Raw genomic sequence first — 21,177 nt, 5'->3', positions numbered from 1 at the left:
ACCTTCTCTAACCCGCACCCACTAGCCCGCCGCAACCTTCCTTGTCCCCACCCCCCCCGCAACCTTCTCTAACCTGCACCCCCAGTCCGCCCCAACCCGCTTCCCCGGTCCCCAACCCACCGTAACCTTCCCCAACCCGCCCCCCACGACTTTTGTCGTCCCCCTCACACGCCCCAGCCTGCTGCAAATTTCCTAGTCCCCCCCCAAACCCCCAGCCCACCCCAACCTGCTTCCCCAGTCCCCAACCCACCTGCGCCGCCCCCCATGCCTGCAACCTTCTCCAACCCACACCCCCCTTCCTCTAGCCCAAACCAACCCGCTCCCGTCTATCCCCCCCCCATCCGTTGGGCCCCTCAGTCCTCCTTTCTTCTTCCTGCAACACCTCCTAGGCCACCCCAAACTGCACTCCATCCCTACCTTTCCCCCATCCCTGCCCCTCAGCCCCCCTCCCTCCCCAACACCCCCCAGCCTGCAACAACTTTCCCCAACCCACATGCCTGTATTCCTCAATTCATTCCTCCACTCATTCCTCAGCCCCCATCTCTCTCCAACATTCTCCCAGCTCACCACAACCTGCGCCTCCATCCATGCCTCCACCTGTAGGGACTGCTCAGCCCGCCTTCCTCCCCAACAGCCCCCCAGTTCATCCCCCCATCCGTTGGGCCCCATAGCCTCCTGTTTTCCTCCCTCCCAACACCCCCAACCCAACGCAACCTGCACCCCACTCTGTCCCTAGATCTGTGGGCCCTCCAGTGCCCTTTTCTCCTTTCTCCAACATTCCCCAACCTGCACCCCTATCCCTACCCTTCCCCCCAGTCCCTCCCACCACCCATGGGGCCCCTCAGCCTTTCTCTCTCCTTGCTCCCCAACATGCACCCTTCGTAGGACACAGTCAGGGGTGCTAGGTGTGTATCCCCACAGGCCAGGTGTCGGGAGCCATGGAGAAGTAGGGGTGTACGAAAACCATGCGGGGCAGTGGATAGTAGAGTAGAGCGGTGACTGATAGTGTGACAGAGGCAGGGATGAGGGCAAGATTCAACGCACCAAGAGAGCTCTGTGTAGTGATAGTTCTTGCTTGGCTTTATTAGTTTGCAGAGGAATCGTCCAGGAGCCCTAGCTGGACAGGAATATGGCAGAAGTGGACCTGAGCAGCCTGGACATCCTTCTAAGGAGACATGAATAGTTCTCGTGTTTCTGCCTTCCACATTAGTGGCTGTGAGTAACCAGTCAGTGCTTGGAATTCATTATCTGTACTCACTCCAGTTTTGTTCAGAGGCCGTGTGCCTCCTCGTTGAATATAGTGCTCTGTGGGATTAAGGCTGGGGAAGGGACCAGAGTCACAGTTGCCAACTTTCACTGGGTATATAAGCACCCCGACTTTCATAAAAAGTAACAGAGGGTCCTGTGGCACCTTTGAGACTAACAGAAGTACTGGGAGCATAAGCTTTCGTGGGTAAGAACCTCACTTCTTCAGATGCAAGTAATGGAAATCTCCAGAGGCAGGTATATATCAGTGTGGAGATAACAAGGTTAGTTCAATCAGGGAGGGTGAGGTGCTCTGCTAGCAGTTGAGGTGTGAACACCAAGGGAGGAGAAACTGTTTCTGTAGTTTGATAGCCATTCACAGTCTTTGTTTAATCCTGATCTGATGGTGTCAAATTTGCAGATGAACTGGAGCTCAGCAGTTTCTCTTTGGAGTCTGGTCCTGAAGTTTCTTTGCTGTAAGATGGGTACCTTTACATCTGCTATTGTGTGGTCAGGGAGGTTGAAGTGTTCTCCTACAGGTTTTTGTATATTGCCATTCCTGATATCTGACTTGTGTCCATTTATCCTCTTGCATAGTGACTGTCCAGTTTGGCCAATGTACATAGCAGAGGGGCATTGCTGGCATATGATGGCATATATAACATTGGTGGACGTGCAGGTAAATGAGCCGGTGATGTTGTAGCTGATCTGGTTAGGTCCAGTGGTGGTGTTGCTGGTGTAGATATGTGGGCAGAGTTGGCATCGAGGTTTGTTGCATGGGTTGGTTCCCGAGTTAGAGTTGTTATGGTGCGGTGCGTGGTTGCTGGTGAGAATATGCTTAAGGTTGGCAGGTTGTCTGTGGGCGAGGACTGGCCTGCCTCCCAAGGTCTGTGAAAGTGCGGGATCATTGTCCAGGATGGGTTGTAGATCACTGATGATGCGTTGGAGAGGTTTAAGCTGAGGACTGTAGGTGATGGCCAGTGGAGTTCTGTTGGTTTCTCGTCTGGGCCTGTCTTGTAGCAGGAGGCTTCTGGGTACACGTCTGGCTCTGTTGTACGCCTACCTTCATGCCTCCAGCTTCCACCCCGGTCACACCACACGATCCATCGTCTACAGCCAAGCACTGAGGTACAATCGCATCTGCTCCAAACCCTCTGACAGAGACCAACACCTACAAGATCTTCACCAAGCATTCTCAAAACTACGATACCCGCACAAGGAAATAAAGAAACAAATCAACAGAGCCAGACGTGTACCCAGAAGCCTGGAATTCGGACACAACTAACGGAGCTGTCCGAATCCCTACAGTTGACGCTCATCAGTCCGACAGCGTTCTTTCTTGTGCACAAGAAAACAAAGGGTGAAAGTTGTGGTTGGTTGAGCGGTATAAATTGGGTAGGGCAAAAGGACTCGAGGAAGGATTACACGGAAGTGAGGGTCCGAAAGGAGCCCCCCACCTCCCCTGTTCATTTCCAGACTTTGTGACGTTTGCTTGGTTGGGCCATTTCTTGGCTTTTTTGAGAAAAGGGGCGAATTTTCCACAGCCTCCGCCATCCCCTTACAGCCGCCCCTTCGTCACACCATGTTCCATCTGACCGGGATAGGTCCCAAATAAGATTTCACTTCAAATCTCAAAAAAGCCAAGTAGAAATCATTCTGTGGGAATTTACTGTGACTAAGAGAAAGAGAAGTTCAACCCTTCTCAAGTGGTGGAGGGTCGGGGGGAGTCGCTAAGCCACAGGCACGGAAAGGCTCCCCTAGCTTAAGCGTGAGAGGTATAAGACCTTACACCCTGGTTACAGGGCAGTCATTTTGCCGGGCGTGTCAAAGTGACCTGTGGCTTAATTTGCATGGCAAAGGAGACCGAAACCCTCCTTACAGGGTGGTCCTTAAGCCAGGGGCCTTCCAATGGGCCAGAGCGAAAAGCGCTGTAAAGGAGAGACCTCCGTTCCCTCGGAAGTGGGTGGTCTCGTTGCCCAGCGAGTGCCAACGGCCCAAGAGGAGTTAGAAAGGGGAGACCTGCACCCTTCTGACAGGGAGAGGTCAACGGCCCGGGGCATTTTAAAGGCTAGGTCCTAAGGAGCTCAAACCCACAGAGACCTCAACCCGTTTTAAAGGGGGCTCGCTCCTCCTCAGCTATGGAAGGGACCCATAAAGCATTTTGGTTGGCAAAGAATGGACCTTGATCCTTGTTTACAGGGAGGTCCTTTTACCGGGCACCTGAAGGGGGATTAAGCCTGTGAGGAAAAGTGTCGAACCCGATCCCTCGGTACAGGGGTGCGGTGCGTGCTGTGTGTGCGGTGTGTGCAGCCGTTGGCCGTGGCTTTTTCTTCCCTTTTCCTGCAGTTTCTTTGGTGCTTGTGTCGTCTTGTCCATTTTGTCCTTTGAGTTGCTGGAAAGAGAGAGGTGAAGCGGGTTAGGTGTGGCTCAGTAGAGAGCACGTGTACAAGGTAGATTCAGATGACATTGGCAAGGTACTCGGCCCTGCCGGAAATTACCCTAATTCCTGCTCTTCGGCACCGATCTCTTTCAGAGCGCAGGAGAGCTTGCGGCAGAAGGCGGGTCCAGGTGGATGCAGAGGACGCGGGCTTTGACTTGGCTGAGTGCGTGAGTGGGGAGGGCACGGGACAGCTAGTAGGACAAACCCTGAACCCTCTCAAGGGGCTGGTTTCTAGAACTACCTTCCAAATGGCAGTGTTACCTTGTGAAAGGCAGGGAAAGACCCACACCCTAGTTAGAGGGAGCTCACTTTGGACCTTGGCGTGAAGAGGGCCGATGCAGAGAGGAGAAAAGGGAAAGCGTCCTGAACCCTGATTACGGGGCAGTCACCCTTTCTTTAGTAAAATACACCTCCTTTACACAATGAGGGTGGGGGAGTCCTGAATGTGAAAAGATCTGGAAATGAACAGGTAAGGGAGGGATCCTGCTGAGTGTCCCCTTTCCAATCAATCCTCCGTCCCTCAGCGACACCCTTCCCGACTTACCTCCTACCCCACCAAGAAAATGACAACTTTGTGCCCCCTACCTTTACCAGAAAAGACCCCTCTGACTTGTGACGCGGTCCTGTTAGTAGGGTTAAGTGCACCCACGTGCCGGCTCTGAATACCACCGCATCTACCTACAACATCTCAACATGAACACATTTCAGAAAGGACCGCCACCTCAATCTCTTCCAACGTAGCCCGAGGAATCTCCTCTCTTTATCACCAAAGAGACACAAGGCCTGGAATTCGGACACAACTAACGGAGCTGTCCGAATCCCTACAGTTGACGCTCGTCAGTCCGACAGCGTTCTTTCTTGTGCACAAGAAAACAAAGGGTGAAAGTTGTGGTTGGTTGAGCGGTGTAAATTGGGCAGGGCAAAAGGACTTGAGGAAGGATTACACGGAAGTGAGGGTCCGAAAGGAGCCCCCCACCTCCCCTGTTCATTTCCAGACTTTGTGACGTTTGCTTGTTTGGGCCATTTCTTGGCTTTTTTGAGAAACGGGGCGAATTTTCCACGGCCTCCGCCATCCCCTTACAGCCGCCCCTTCGCCACACCATGTTCCATCTGACCGGGATAGGTCCCCAGTAAGATTTCACTTCAAATCTCAAAAAAGCCAAGTAGAAATCATTCTGTGGGAATTTACTGTGACTAAGAGAAAGAGAAGTTCAACCCTTCTCAAGTGGTGGAGGGTCGGGGGGAGTCGCTAAGCCACAGGCACGGAAAGGCTCCCCTAGCTTAAGCGTGAGAGGTATAAGACCTTACACCCTGGTTACAGGGCAGTCATTTTGCCGGGCGTGTCAAAGTGACCTGTGGCTTAATTTGCATGGCAAAGGAGACCGAAACCCTCCTTACAGGGTGGTCCTTAAGCCAGGAGCCTTCCAATGGGCCAGAGCGAAAAGCGCTGTAAAGGAGAGACCTCCGTTCCCTCGGAAGTGGGTGGTCTCGTTGCCCAGCGAGTGCCAACGGCCCAAGAGGAGTTAGAAAGGGGAGACCTGCACCCTTCTGACAGGGAGGGGTCAACGGCCCGGGGCATTTTAAAGGCTAGGTCCTAAGGAGCCCAAACCCACAGAGACCTCAACCCGTTTTAAAGGGGGCTCGCTCCGCCTCAGCTATGGAAGGGACCCATAAAGCATTTTGGTTGGCAAGGAATGGACCTTGATCCTTGTTTACAGGGAGGTCCTTTTACCGGGCACCTGAAGGGGGATTAAGCCTGTGAGGAAAAGTGTCGAACCCGACCCCTCGGTAGAGGGGTGCGGTGTGTGCTGTGTGTGCGGTGTGTGCAGCCGTTGGCCGTGGCTTTTTCTTCCCTTTTCCTGCAGTTTCTTTGGTGCTTGTGTCGTCTTGTCCATTTTGTCCTTTGAGTTGCTAGAAAGAGAGAGGTGAAGCGGGTTAGGTGTGGCTCAGTAGAGAGCACGTGTACAAGGTAGATTCAGATGACATTGGCAAGGTACTCGGCCCTGCCGGAAATTACCCTAATTCCTACTCTTCGGCACCGATCTCTTTCAGAGCGCAGGAGAGCTTGCGGCAGAAGGCGGGTCCAGGTGGATGCAGAGGACGCGGGCTTTGACTTGGCTGAGTGCGTGAGTGGGGAGGGCACGGGACAACTAGTAGGACAAACCCTGAACCCTCTCAAGAGGCTGGTTTCTAGAACTACCTTCCAAATGGCAGTGTTACCTTGTGAAAGGCAGGGAAAGACCCACACCCTAGTTAGAGGGAGCTCACTTTGGACCTTGGCGTGAAGAGGGACGATGCAGAGAGGAGAAAAGGGAAAGCGTCCTGAACCCTGATTACGGGGCAGTCACCCTTTCTTTAGTAAAATACACCTCCTTTACACAATGAGGGTGGGGGAGTCCTGAATGTGAAAAGATCTGGAAATGAACAGGTAAGGGAGGGATCCTGCTGAGTGTCCCCTTTCCAATCAATCCTCCGTCCCTCAGCGACACCCTTCCCGACTTACCTCCTACCCCACCAAGAAAATGACAACTTTGTGCCCCCTACCTTTACCAGAAAAGACCCCTCTGACTTGTGACGCGGTCCTGTTAGTAGGGTTAAGTGCACCCACGTGCCGGCTCTGAATACCACCGCAACTACCTACAACATCTCAACATGAACACATTTCAGAAAGGACCGCCACCTCAATCTCTTCCAACGTAGCCCGAGGAATCTCCTCTCTTTATCACCAAAGAGACACAAGGCCTGGAATTCGGACACAACTAACGGAGCTGTCCGAATCCCTACAGTTGACGCTCGTCAGTCCGACAGCGTTCTTTCTTGTGCACAAGAAAACAAAGGGTGAAAGTTGTGGTTGGTTGAGCGGTGTAAATTGGGCAGGGCAAAAGGACTTGAGGAAGGATTACACGGAAGTGAGGGTCCGAAAGGAGCCCCCCACCTCCCCTGTTCATTTCCAGACTTTGTGACGTTTGCTTGGTTGGGCCATTTCTTGGCTTTTTTGAGAAAAGGGGCGAATTTTCCACGGCCTCCGCCATCCCCTTACAGCCGCCCCTTCGCCACACCATGTTCCATCTGACCGGGATAGGTCCCCAGTAAGATTTCACTTCAAATCTCAAAAAAGCCAAGTAGAAATCATTCTGTGGGAATTTACTGTGACTAAGAGAAAGAGAAGTTCAACCCTTCTCAAGTGGTGGAGGGTCGGGGGGAGTCGCTAAGCCACAGGCACGGAAAGGCTCCCCTAGCTTAAGCGTGAGAGGTATAAGACCTTACACCCTGGTTACAGGGCAGTCATTTTGCCAGGCGTGTCAAAGTGACCTGTGGCTTAATTTGCATGGCAAAGGAGACCGAAACCCTCCTTACAGGGTGGTCCTTAAGCCAGGAGCCTTCCAATGGGCCAGAGCGAAAAGCGCTGTAAAGGAGAGACCTCCGTTCCCTCGGAAGTGGGTGGTCTCGTTGCCCAGCGAGTGCCAACGGCCCAAGAGGAGTTAGAAAGGGGAGACCTGCACCCTTCTGACAGGGAGGGGTCAACGGCCCGGGGCATTTTAAAGGCTAGGTCCTAAGGAGCCCAAACCCACAGAGACCTCAACCCGTTTTAAAGGGGGCTCGCTCCGCCTCAGCTATGGAAGGGACCCATAAAGCATTTTGGTTGGCAAGGAATGGACCTTGATCCTTGTTTACAGGGAGGTCCTTTTACCGGGCACCTGAAGGGGGATTAAGCCTGTGAGGAAAAGTGTCGAACCCGACCCCTCGGTAGAGGGGTGCGGTGTGTGCTGTGTGTGCGGTGTGTGCAGCCGTTGGCCGTGGCTTTTTCTTCCCTTTTCCTGCAGTTTCTTTGGTGCTTGTGTCGTCTTGTCCATTTTGTCCTTTGAGTTGCTAGAAAGAGAGAGGTGAAGCGGGTTAGGTGTGGCTCAGTAGAGAGCACGTGTACAAGGTAGATTCAGATGACATTGGCAAGGTACTCGGCCCTGCCGGAAATTACCCTAATTCCTACTATTCGGCACCGATCTCTTTCAGAGCGCAGGAGAGCTTGCGGCAGAAGGCGGGTCCAGGTGGATGCAGAGGACGCGGGCTTTGACTTGGCTGAGTGCGTGAGTGGGGAGGGCACGGGACAACTAGTAGGACAAACCCTGAACCCTCTCAAGAGGCTGGTTTCTAGAACTACCTTCCAAATGGCAGTGTTACCTTGTGAAAGGCAGGGAAAGACCCACACCCTAGTTAGAGGGAGCTCACTTTGGACCTTGGCGTGAAGAGGGACGATGCAGAGAGGAGAAAAGGGAAAGCGTCCTGAACCCTGATTACGGGGCAGTCACCCTTTCTTTAGTAAAATACACCTCCTTTACACAATGAGGGTGGGGGAGTCCTGAATGTGAAAAGATCTGGAAATGAACAGGTAAGGGAGGGATCCTGCTGAGTGTCCCCTTTCCAATCAATCCTCCGTCCCTCAGCGACACCCTTCCCGACTTACCTCCTACCCCACCAAGAAAATGACAACTTTGTGCCCCCTACCTTTACCAGAAAAGACCCCTCTGACTTGTGACGCGGTCCTGTTAGTAGGGTTAAGTGCACCCACGTGCCGGCTCTGAATACCACCGCATCTACCTACAACATCTCAACATGAACACATTTCAGAAAGGACCGCCACCTCAATCTCTTCCAACGTAGCCCGAGGAATCTCCTCTCTTTATCACCAAAGAGACACAAGGCCTGGAATTCGGACACAACTAACGGAGCTGTCCGAATCCCTACAGTTGACGCTCGTCAGTCCGACAGCGTTCTTTCTTGTGCACAAGAAAACAAAGGGTGAAAGTTGTGGTTGGTTGAGCGGTGTAAATTGGGCAGGGCAAAAGGACTTGAGGAAGGATTACACGGAAGTGAGGGTCCGAAAGGAGCCCCCCACCTCCCCTGTTCATTTCCAGACTTTGTGACGTTTGCTTGGTTGGGCCATTTCTTGGCTTTTTTGAGAAAAGGGGCGAATTTTCCACGGCCTCCGCCATCCCCTTACAGCCGCCCCTTCGCCACACCATGTTCCATCTGACCGGGATAGGTCCCCAGTAAGATTTCACTTCAAATCTCAAAAAAGCCAAGTAGAAATCATTCTGTGGGAATTTACTGTGACTAAGAGAAAGAGAAGTTCAACCCTTCTCAAGTGGTGGAGGGTCGGGGGGAGTCGCTAAGCCACAGGCACGGAAAGGCTCCCCTAGCTTAAGCGTGAGAGGTATAAGACCTTACACCCTGGTTACAGGGCAGTCATTTTGCCGGGCGTGTCAAAGTGACCTGTGGCTTAATTTGCATGGCAAAGGAGACCGAAACCCTCCTTACAGGGTGGTCCTTAAGCCAGGAGCCTTCCAATGGGCCAGAGCGAAAAGCGCTGTAAAGGAGAGACCTCCGTTCCCTCGGAAGTGGGTGGTCTCGTTGCCCAGCGAGTGCCAACGGCCCAAGAGGAGTTAGAAAGGGGAGACCTGCACCCTTCTGACAGGGAGGGGTCAACGGCACGGGGCATTTTAAAGGCTAGGTCCTAAGGAGCCCAAACCCACAGAGACCTCAACCCGTTTTAAAGGGGGCTCGCTCCGCCTCAGCTATGGAAGGGACCCATAAAGCATTTTGGTTTGTAAGGAATGGACCTTGATCCTTGTTTACAGGGAAGTCCTTTTACCGGGCACCTGAAGGGGGATTAAGCCTGTGAGGAAAAGTGTCGAACCCGATCCCTCGGTAGAGGGGTGCGGTGTGTGCGGTGTGTGCAGCCGTTGGCCGTGGCTTTTTCTTCCCTTTTCCTGCAGTTTCTTTGGTGCTTGTGTCGTCTTGTCCATTTTGTCCTTTGAGTTGCTGGAAAGAGAGAGGTGAAGCGGGTTAGGTGTGGCTCAGTAGAGAGCACGTGTACAAGGTAGATTCAGATGACATTGGCAAGGTACTCGGCCCTGCCGGAAATTACCCTAATTCCTGCTCTTCGGCACCGATCTCTTTCAGAGCGCAGGAGAGCTTGCGGCAGAAGGCGGGTCCAGGTGGATGCAGAGGACGCGGGCTTTGATTTGGCTGAGTGCGTGAGTGGGGAGGGCACGGGACAGCTAGTAGGACAAACCCTGAACCCTCTCAAGGGGCTGGTTTCTAGAACTACCTTCCAAATGGCAGTGTTACCTTGTGAAAGGCAGGGAAAGACCCACACCCTAGTTAGAGGGAGCTCACTTTGGACCTTGGCGTGAAGAGGGCCGATGCAGAGAGGAGAAAAGGGAAAGCGTCCTGAACCCTGATTACGGGGCAGTCACCCTTTCCTTAGTAAAATACACCTCCTTTACACAAAGAGGGTGGGGGAGTCCTGAATGTGAAAAGATCTGGAAATGAACAGGTAAGGGAGGGATCCTGCTGAGTGTCCCCTTTCCAATCAATCCTCCGTCCCTCAGCGACACCCTTCCCGACTTACCTCCTACCCCACCAAGAAAATGACAACTTTGTGCCCCCTACCTTTACCAGAAAAGACCCCTCTGACTTGTGACGCGGTCCTGTTAGTAGGGTTAAGTGCACCCACGTGCCGGCTCTGAATACCACCGCATCTACCTACAACATCTCAACATGAACACATTTCAGAAAGGACCGCCACCTCAATCTCTTCCAACGTAGCCCGAGGAATCTCCTCTCTTTATCACCAAAGAGACACAAGGCCTGGAATTCGGACACAACTAACGGAGCTGTCCGAATCCCTACAGTTGACGCTCGTCAGTCCGACAGCGTTCTTTCTTGTGCACAAGAAAACAAAGGGTGAAAGTTGTGGTTGGTTGAGCGGTGTAAATTGGGCAGGGCAAAAGGACTTGAGGAAGGATTACACGGAAGTGAGGGTCCGAAAGGAGCCCCCCACCTCCCCTGTTCATTTCCAGACTTTGTGACGTTTGCTTGGTTGGGCCATTTCTTGGCTTTTTTGAGAAACGGGGCGAATTTTCCACGGCCTCCGCCATCCCCTTACAGCCGCCCCTTCGCCACACCATGTTCCATCTGACCGGGATAGGTCCCCAGTAAGATTTCACTTCAAATCTCAAAAAAGCCAAGTAGAAATCATTCTGTGGGAATTTACTGTGACTAAGAGAAAGAGAAGTTCAACCCTTCTCAAGTGGTGGAGGGTCGGGGGGAGTCGCTAAGCCACAGGCACGGAAAGGCTCCCCTAGCTTAAGCGTGAGAGGTATAAGACCTTACACCCTGGTTACAGGGCAGTCATTTTGCCGGGCGTGTCAAAGTGACCTGTGGCTTAATTTGCATGGCAAAGGAGACCGAAACCCTCCTTACAGGGTGGTCCTTAAGCCAGGAGCCTTCCAATGGGCCAGAGCGAAAAGCGCTGTAAAGGAGAGACCTCCGTTCCCTCGGAAGTGGGTGGTCTCATTGCCCAGCGAGTGCCAACGGCCCAAGAGGAGTTAGAAAGGGGAGACCTGCACCCTTCTGACAGGGAGGGGTCAACGGCCCGGGGCATTTTAAAGGCTAGGTCCTAAGGAGCCCAAACCCACAGAGACCTGAACCCGTTTTAAAGGGGGCTCGCTCCGCCTCAGCTATGGAAGGGACCCATAAAGCATTTTGGTTGGCAAGGAATGGACCTTGATCCTTGTTTACAGGGAGGTCCTTTTACCGGGCACCTGAAGGGGGATTAAGCCTGTGAGGAAAAGTGTCGAACCCGACCCCTCGGTAGAGGGGTGCGGTGTGTGCTGTGTGTGCGGTGTGTGCAGCCGTTGGCCGTGGCTTTTTCTTCCCTTTTCCTGCAGTTTCTTTGGTGCTTGTGTCGTCTTGTCCATTTTGTCCTTTGAGTTGCTAGAAAGAGAGAGGTGAAGCGGGTTAGGTGTGGCTCAGTAGAGAGCACGTGTACAAGGTAGATTCAGATGACATTGGCAAGGTACTCGGCCCTGCCGGAAATTACCCTAATTCCTACTCTTCGGCACCGATCTCTTTCAGAGCGCAGGAGAGCTTGCGGCAGAAGGCGGGTCCAGGTGGATGCAGAGGACGCGGGCTTTGACTTGGCTGAGTGCGTGAGTGGGGAGGGCACGGGACAACTAGTAGGACAAACCCTGAACCCTCTCAAGAGGCTGGTTTCTAGAACTACCTTCCAAATGGCAGTGTTACCTTGTGAAAGGCAGGGAAAGACCCACACCCTAGTTAGAGGGAGCTCACTTTGGACCTTGGCGTGAAGAGGGACGATGCAGAGAGGAGAAAAGGGAAAGCGTCCTGAACCCTGATTACGGGGCAGTCACCCTTTCTTTAGTAAAATACACCTCCTTTACACAATGAGGGTGGGGGAGTCCTGAATGTGAAAAGATCTGGAAATGAACAGGTAAGGGAGGGATCCTGCTGAGTGTCCCCTTTCCAATCAATCCTCCGTCCCTCAGCGACACCCTTCCCGACTTACCTCCTACCCCACCAAGAAAATGACAACTTTGTGCCCCCTACCTTTACCAGAAAAGACCCCTCTGACTTGTGACGCGGTCCTGTTAGTAGGGTTAAGTGCACCCACGTGCCGGCTCTGAATACCACCGCATCTACCTACAACATCTCAACATGAACACATTTCAGAAAGGACCGCCACCTCAATCTCTTCCAACGTAGCCCGAGGAATCTCCTCTCTTTATCACCAAAGAGACACAAGGCCTGGAATTCGGACACAACTAACGGAGCTGTCCGAATCCCTACAGTTGACGCTCGTCAGTCCGACAGCGTTCTTTCTTGTGCACAAGAAAACAAAGGGTGAAAGTTGTGGTTGGTTGAGCGGTGTAAATTGGGCAGGGCAAAAGGACTTGAGGAAGGATTACACGGAAGTGAGGGTCCGAAAGGAGCCCCCCACCTCCCCTGTTCATTTCCAGACTTTGTGACGTTTGCTTGGTTGGGCCATTTCTTGGCTTTTTTGAGAAAAGGGGCGAATTTTCCACGGCCTCCGCCATCCCCTTACAGCCGCCCCTTCGCCACACCATGTTCCATCTGACCGGGATAGGTCCCCAGTAAGATTTCACTTCAAATCTCAAAAAAGCCAAGTAGAAATCATTCTGTGGGAATTTACTGTGACTAAGAGAAAGAGAAGTTCAACCCTTCTCAAGTGGTGGAGGGTCGGGGGGAGTCGCTAAGCCACAGGCACGGAAAGGCTCCCCTAGCTTAAGCGTGAGAGGTATAAGACCTTACACCCTGGTTACAGGGCAGTCATTTTGCCGGGCGTGTCAAAGTGACCTGTGGCTTAATTTGCATGGCAAAGGAGACCGAAACCCTCCTTACAGGGTGGTCCTTAAGCCAGGAGCCTTCCAATGGGCCAGAGCGAAAAGCGCTGTAAAGGAGAGACCTCCGTTCCCTCGGAAGTGGGTGGTCTCGTTGCCCAGCGAGTGCCAACGGCCCAAGAGGAGTTAGAAAGGGGAGACCTGCACCCTTCTGACAGGGAGGGGTCAACGGCACGGGGCATTTTAAAGGCTAGGTCCTAAGGAGCCCAAACCCACAGAGACCTCAACCCGTTTTAAAGGGGGCTCGCTCCGCCTCAGCTATGGAAGGGACCCATAAAGCATTTTGGTTTGTAAGGAATGGACCTTGATCCTTGTTTACAGGGAAGTCCTTTTACCGGGCACCTGAAGGGGGATTAAGCCTGTGAGGAAAAGTGTCGAACCCGATCCCTCGGTAGAGGGGTGCGGTGTGTGCGGTGTGTGCAGCCGTTGGCCGTGGCTTTTTCTTCCCTTTTCCTGCAGTTTCTTTGGTGCTTGTGTCGTCTTGTCCATTTTGTCCTTTGAGTTGCTGGAAAGAGAGAGGTGAAGCGGGTTAGGTGTGGCTCAGTAGAGAGCACGTGTACAAGGTAGATTCAGATGACATTGGCAAGGTACTCGGCCCTGCCGGAAATTACCCTAATTCCTGCTCTTCGGCACCGATCTCTTTCAGAGCGCAGGAGAGCTTGCGGCAGAAGGCGGGTCCAGGTGGATGCAGAGGACGCGGGCTTTGATTTGGCTGAGTGCGTGAGTGGGGAGGGCACGGGACAGCTAGTAGGACAAACCCTGAACCCTCTCAAGGGGCTGGTTTCTAGAACTACCTTCCAAATGGCAGTGTTACCTTGTGAAAGGCAGGGAAAGACCCACACCCTAGTTAGAGGGAGCTCACTTTGGACCTTGGCGTGAAGAGGGCCGATGCAGAGAGGAGAAAAGGGAAAGCGTCCTGAACCCTGATTACGGGGCAGTCACCCTTTCCTTAGTAAAATACACCTCCTTTACACAAAGAGGGTGGGGGAGTCCTGAATGTGAAAAGATCTGGAAATGAACAGGTAAGGGAGGGATCCTGCTGAGTGTCCCCTTTCCAATCAATCCTCCGTCCCTCAGCGACACCCTTCCCGACTTACCTCCTACCCCACCAAGAAAATGACAACTTTGTGCCCCCTACCTTTACCAGAAAAGACCCCTCTGACTTGTGACGCGGTCCTGTTAGTAGGGTTAAGTGCACCCACGTGCCGGCTCTGAATACCACCGCATCTACCTACAACATCTCAACATGAACACATTTCAGAAAGGACCGCCACCTCAATCTCTTCCAACGTAGCCCGAGGAATCTCCTCTCTTTATCACCAAAGAGACACAAGGCCTGGAATTCGGACACAACTAACGGAGCTGTCCGAATCCCTACAGTTGACGCTCGTCAGTCCGACAGCGTTCTTTCTTGTGCACAAGAAAACAAAGGGTGAAAGTTGTGGTTGGTTGAGCGGTGTAAATTGGGCAGGGCAAAAGGACTTGAGGAAGGATTACACGGAAGTGAGGGTCCGAAAGGAGCCCCCCACCTCCCCTGTTCATTTCCAGACTTTGTGACGTTTGCTTGGTTGGGCCATTTCTTGGCTTTTTTGAGAAACGGGGCGAATTTTCCACGGCCTCCGCCATCCCCTTACAGCCGCCCCTTCGCCACACCATGTTCCATCTGACCGGGATAGGTCCCCAGTAAGATTTCACTTCAAATCTCAAAAAAGCCAAGTAGAAATCATTCTGTGGGAATTTACTGTGACTAAGAGAAAGAGAAGTTCAACCCTTCTCAAGTGGTGGAGGGTCGGGGGGAGTCGCTAAGCCACAGGCACGGAAAGGCTCCCCTAGCTTAAGCGTGAGAGGTATAAGACCTTACACCCTGGTTACAGGGCAGTCATTTTGCCGGGCGTGTCAAAGTGACCTGTGGCTTAATTTGCATGGCAAAGGAGACCGAAACCCTCCTTACAGGGTGGTCCTTAAGCCAGGAGCCTTCCAATGGGCCAGAGCGAAAAGCGCTGTAAAGGAGAGACCTCCGTTCCCTCGGAAGTGGGTGGTCTCATTGCCCAGCGAGTGCCAACGGCCCAAGAGGAGTTAGAAAGGGGAGACCTGCACCCTTCTGACAGGGAGGGGTCAACGGCCCGGGGCATTTTAAAGGCTAGGTCCTAAGGAGCCCAAACCCACAGAGACCTGAACCCGTTTTAAAGGGGGCTCGCTCCGCCTCAGCTATGGAAGGGACCCATAAAGCATTTTGGTTGGCAAGGAATGGACCTTGATCCTTGTTTACAGGGAGGTCCTTTTACCGGGCACCTGAAGGGGGATTAAGCCTGTGAGGAAAAGTGTCGAACCCGACCCCTCGGTAGAGGGGTGCGGTGTGTGCTGTGTGTGCGGTGTGTGCAGCCGTTGGCCGTGGCTTTTTCTTCCCTTTTCCTGCAGTTTCTTTGGTGCTTGTGTCGTCTTGTCCATTTTGTCCTTTGAGTTGCTAGAAAGAGAGAGGTGAAGCGGGTTAGGTGTGGCTCAGTAGAGAGCACGTGTACAAGGTAGATTCAGATGACATTGGCAAGGTACTCGGCCCTGCCGGAAATTACCCTAATTCCTACTCTTCGGCACCGATCTCTTTCAGAGCGCAGGAGAGCTTGCGGCAGAAGGCGGGTCCAGGTGGATGCAGAGGACGCGGGCTTTGACTTGGCTGAGTGCGTGAGTGGGGAGGGCACGGGACAACTAGTAGGACAAACCCTGAACCCTCTCAAGAGGCTGGTTTCTAGAACTACCTTCCAAATGGCAGTGTTACCTTGTGAAAGGCAGGGAAAGACCCACACCCTAGTTAGAGGGAGCTCACTTTGGACCTTGGCGTGAAGAGGGACGATGCAGAGAGGAGAAAAGGGAAAGCGTCCTGAACCCTGATTACGGGGCAGTCACCCTTTCTTTAGTAAAATACACCTCCTTTACACAATGAGGGTGGGGGAGTCCTGAATGTGAAAAGATCTGGAAATGAACAGGTAAGGGAGGGATCCTGCTGAGTGTCCCCTTTCCAATCAATCCTCCGTCCCTCAGCGACACCCTTCCCGACTTACCTCCTACCCCACCAAGAAAATGACAACTTTGTGCCCCCTACCTTTACCAGAAAAGACCCCTCTGACTTGTGACGCGGTCCTGTTAGTAGGGTTAAGTGCACCCACGTGCCGGCTCTGAATACCACCGCATCTACCTACAACATCTCAACATGAACACATTTCAGAAAGGACCGCCACCTCAATCTCTTCCAACGTAGCCCGAGGAATCTCCTCTCTTTATCACCAAAGAGACACAAGGCCTGGAATTCGGACACAACTAACGGAGCTGTCCGAATCCCTACAGTTGACGCTCGTCAGTCCGACAGCGTTCTTTCTTGTGCACAAGAAAACAAAGGGTGAAAGTTGTGGTTGGTTGAGCGGTGTAAATTGGGCAGGGCAAAAGGACTTGAGGAAGGATTACACGGAAGTGAGGGTCCGAAAGGAGCCCCCCACCTCCCCTGTTCATTTCCAGACTTTGTGACGTTTGCTTGGTTGGGCCATTTCTTGGCTTTTTTGAGAAAAGGGGCGAATTTTCCACGGCCTCCGCCATCCCCTTACAGCCGCCCCTTCGCCACACCATGTTCCATCTGACCGGGATAGGTCCCCAGTAAGATTTCACTTCAAATCTCAAAAAAGCCAAGTAGAAATCATTCTGTGGGAATTTACTGTGACTAAGAGAAAGAGAAGTTCAACCCTTCTCAAGTGGTGGAGGGTCGGGGGGAGTCGCTAAGCCACAGGCACGGAAAGGCTCCCCTAGCTTAAGCGTGAGAGGTATAAGACCTTACACCCTGGTTACAGGGCAGTCATTTTGCCGGGCGTGTCAAAGTGACCTGTGGCTTAATTTGCATGGCAAAGGAGACCGAAACCCTCCTTACAGGGTGGTCCTTAAGCCAGGAGCCTTCCAATGGGCCAGAGCGAAAAGCGCTGTAAAGGAGAGACCTCCGTTCCCTCGGAAGTGGGTGGTCTCGTTGCCCAGCGAGTGCCAACGGCCCAAGAGGAGTTAGAAAGGGGAGACCTGCACCCTTCTGACAGGGAGGGGTCAACGGCACGGGGCATTTTAAAGGCTAGGTCCTAAGGAGCCCAAACCCACAGAGACCTCAACCCGTTTTAAAGGGGGCTCGCTCCGCCTCAGCTATGGAAGGGACCCATAAAGCATTTTGGTTTGTAAGGAATGGACCTTGATCCTTGTTTACAGGGAAGTCCTTTTACCGGGCACCTGAAGGGGGATTAAGCCTGTGAGGAAAAGTGTCGAACCCGATCCCTCGGTAGAGGGGTGCGGTGTGTGCGGTGTGTGCAGCCGTTGGCCGTGGCTTTTTCTTCCCTTTTCCTGCAGTTTCTTTGGTGCTTGTGTCGTCTTGTCCATTTTGTCCTTTGAGTTGCTGGAAAGAGAGAGGTGAAGCGGGTTAGGTGTGGCTCAGTAGAGAGCACGTGTACAAGGTAGATTCAGATGACATTGGCAAGGTACTCGGCCCTGCCGGAAATTACCCTAATTCCTGCTCTTCGGCACCGATCTCTTTCAGAGCGCAGGAGAGCTTGCGGCAGAAGGCGGGTCCAGGTGGATGCAGAGGACGCGGGCTTTGATTTGGCTGAGTGCGTGAGTGGGGAGGGCACGGGACAGCTAGTAGGACAAACCCTGAACCCTCTCAAGGGGCTGGTTTCTAGAACTACCTTCCAAATGGCAGTGTTACCTTGTGAAAGGCAGGGAAAGACCCACACCCTAGTTAGAGGGAGCTCACTTTGGACCTTGGCGTGAAGAGGGCCGATGCAGAGAGGAGAAAAGGGAAAGCGTCCTGAACCCTGATTACGGGGCAGTCACCCTTTCCTTAGTAAAATACACCTCCTTTACACAAAGAGGGTGGGGGAGTCCTGAATGTGAAAAGATCTGGAAATGAACAGGTAAGGGAGGGATCCTGCTGAGTGTCCCCTTTCCAATCAATCCTCCGTCCCTCAGCGACACCCTTCCCGACTTACCTCCTACCCCACCAAGAAAATGACAACTTTGTGCCCCCTACCTTTACCAGAAAAGACCCCTCTGACTTGTGACGCGGTCCTGTTAGTAGGGTTAAGTGCACCCACGTGCCGGCTCTGAATACCACCGCATCTACCTACAACATCTCAACATGAACACATTTCAGAAAGGACCGCCACCTCAATCTCTTCCAACGTAGCCCGAGGAATCTCCTCTCTTTATCACCAAAGAGACACAAGGCCTGGAATTCGGACACAACTAACGGAGCTGTCCGAATCCCTACAGTTGACGCTCGTCAGTCCGACAGCGTTCTTTCTTGTGCACAAGAAAACAAAGGGTGAAAGTTGTGGTTGGTTGAGCGGTGTAAATTGGGCAGGGCAAAAGGACTTGAGGAAGGATTACACGGAAGTGAGGGTCCGAAAGGAGCCCCCCACCTCCCCTGTTCATTTCCAGACTTTGTGACGTTTGCTTGGTTGGGCCATTTCTTGGCTTTTTTGAGAAACGGGGCGAATTTTCCACGGCCTCCGCCATCCCCTTACAGCCGCCCCTTCGCCACACCATGTTCCATCTGACCGGGATAGGTCCCCAGTAAGATTTCACTTCAAATCTCAAAAAAGCCAAGTAGAAATCATTCTGTGGGAATTTACTGTGACTAAGAGAAAGAGAAGTTCAACCCTTCTCAAGTGGTGGAGGGTCGGGGGGAGTCGCTAAGCCACAGGCACGGAAAGGCTCCCCTAGCTTAAGCGTGAGAGGTATAAGACCTTACACCCTGGTTACAGGGCAGTCATTTTGCCGGGCGTGTCAAAGTGACCTGTGGCTTAATTTGCATGGCAAAGGAGACCGAAACCCTCCTTACAGGGTGGTCCTTAAGCCAGGAGCCTTCCAATGGGCCAGAGCGAAAAGCGCTGTAAAGGAGAGACCTCCGTTCCCTCGGAAGTGGGTGGTCTCATTGCCCAGCGAGTGCCAACGGCCCAAGAGGAGTTAGAAAGGGGAGACCTGCACCCTTCTGACAGGGAGGGGTCAACGGCCCGGGGCATTTTAAAGGCTAGGTCCTAAGGAGCCCAAACCCACAGAGACCTGAACCCGTTTTAAAGGGGGCTCGCTCCGCCTCAGCTATGGAAGGGACCCATAAAGCATTTTGGTTGGCAAGGAATGGACCTTGATCCTTGTTTACAGGGAGGTCCTTTTACCGGGCACCTGAAGGGGGATTAAGCCTGTGAGGAAAAGTGTCGAACCCGACCCCTCGGTAGAGGGGTGCGGTGTGTGCTGTGTGTGCGGTGTGTGCAGCCGTTGGCCGTGGCTTTTTCTTCCCTTTTCCTGCAGTTTCTTTGGTGCTTGTGTCGTCTTGTCCATTTTGTCCTTTGAGTTGCTAGAAAGAGAGAGGTGAAGCGGGTTAGGTGTGGCTCAGTAGAGAGCACGTGTACAAGGTAGATTCAGATGACATTGGCAAGGTACTCGGCCCTGCCGGAAATTACCCTAATTCCTACTCTTCGGCACCGATCTCTTTCAGAGCGCAGGAGAGCTTGCGGCAGAAGGCGGGTCCAGGTGGATGCAGAGGACGCGGGCTTTGACTTGGCTGAGTGCGTGAGTGGGGAGGGCACGGGACAGCTAGTAGGACAAACCCTGAACCCTCTCAAGAGGCTGGTTTCTAGAACTACCTTCCAAATGGCAGTGTTACCTTGTGAAAGGCAGGGAAAGACCCACACCCTAGTTAGAGGGAGCTCACTTTGGACCTTGGCGTGAAGAGGGCCGATGCAGAGAGGAGAAAAGGGAAAGCGTCCTGAACCCTGATTACGGGGCAGTCACCCTTTCTTTAGTAAAATACACCTCCTTTACACAATGAGGGTGGGGGAGTCCTGAATGTGAAAAGATCTGGAAATGAACAGGTAAGGGAGGGATCCTGCTGAGTGTCCCCTTTCCAATCAATCCTCCGTCCCTCAGCGACACCCTTCCCGACTTACCTCCTACCCCACCAAGAAAATGACAACTTTGTGCCCCCTACCTTTACCAGAAAAGACCCCTCTGACTTGTGACGCGGTCCTGTTAGTAGGGTTAAGTGCACCCACGTGCCGGCTCTGAATACCACCGCATCTACCTACAACATCTCAACATGAACACATTTCAGAAAGGACCGCCACCTCAATCTCTTCCAACGTAGCCCGAGGAATCTCCTCTCTTTATCACCAAAGAGACACAAGGCCTGGAATTCGGACACAACTAACGGAGCTGTCCGAATCCCTACAGTTGACGCTCGTCAGTCCGACAGCGTTCTTTCTTGTGCACAAGAAAACAAAGGGTGAAAGTTGTGGTTGGTTGAGCGGTGTAAATTGGGCAGGGCAAAAGGACTTGAGGAAGGATTACACGGAAGTGAGGGTCCGAAAGGAGCCCCCCACCTCCCCTGTTCATTTCCAGACTTTGTGACGTTTGCTTGGTTGGGCCATTTCTTGGCTTTTTTGAGAAACGGGGCGAATTTTCCACGGCCTCCGCCATCCCCTTACAGCCGCCCCTTCGCCACACCATGTTCCATCTGACCGGGATAGGTCCCCAGTAAGATTTCACTTCAAATCTCAAAAAAGCCAAGTAGAAATCATTCTGTGGGAATTTACTGTGACTAAGAGAAAGAGAAGTTCAACCCTTCTCAAGTGGTGGAGGGTCGGGGGGAGTCGCTAAGCCACAGGCACGGAAAGGCTCCCCTAGCTTAAGCGTGAGAGGTATAAGACCTTACACCCTGGTTACAGGGCAGTCATTTTGCCGGGCGTGTCAAAGTGACCTGTGGCTTAATTTGCATGGCAAAGGAGACCGAAACCCTCCTTACAGGGTGGTCCTTAAGCCAGGAGCCTTCCAATGGGCCAGAGCGAAAAGCGCTGTAAAGGAGAGACCTCCGTTCCCTCGGAAGTGGGTGGTCTCGTTGCCCAGCGAGTGCCAACGGCCCAAGAGGAGTTAGAAAGGGGAGACCTGCACCCTTCTGACAGGGAGGGGTCAACGGCACGGGGCATTTTAAAGGCTAGGTCCTAAGGAGCCCAAACCCACAGAGACCTCAACCCGTTTTAAAGGGGGCTCGCTCCGCCTCAGCTATGGAAGGGACCCATAAAGCATTTTGGTTGGCAAGGAATGGACCTTGATCCTTGTTTACAGGGAGGTCCTTTTACCGGGCACCTGAAGGGGGATTAAGCCTGTGAGGAAAAGTGTCGAACCCGACCCCTCGGTAGAGGGGTGCGGTGTGTGCTGTGTGTGCGGTGTGTGCAGCCGTTGGCCGTGGCTTTT

General features: G+C 52.9%; 1 long non-coding RNA gene across 1 annotated transcript in view; it reads left to right on the top strand.

Annotated features, from left to right (window-relative positions):
* The window catches only part of LOC128825717 (uncharacterized), a 99,252-nt gene that overhangs the window by 4,791 nt on the left and 73,284 nt on the right, over positions 1–21,177 (top strand). Inside the window, exon 2 of the long non-coding RNA XR_008442706.1 lies at positions 1,089–1,215. This is a non-coding gene — a long non-coding RNA (uncharacterized LOC128825717). The remainder of the gene's footprint in view (positions 1–1,088; positions 1,216–21,177) is intronic.

The sequence above is a fragment of the Malaclemys terrapin genome, chromosome 18 (genome assembly GCF_027887155.1).
Source record: "Malaclemys terrapin pileata isolate rMalTer1 chromosome 18, rMalTer1.hap1, whole genome shotgun sequence".
In the NCBI taxonomy this organism is placed as follows: Eukaryota; Metazoa; Chordata; order Testudines; family Emydidae; genus Malaclemys; species Malaclemys terrapin.
Note: the sequence above shows the minus strand (reverse complement) of the source record. Positions and strands in the feature narration are given on the sequence as shown.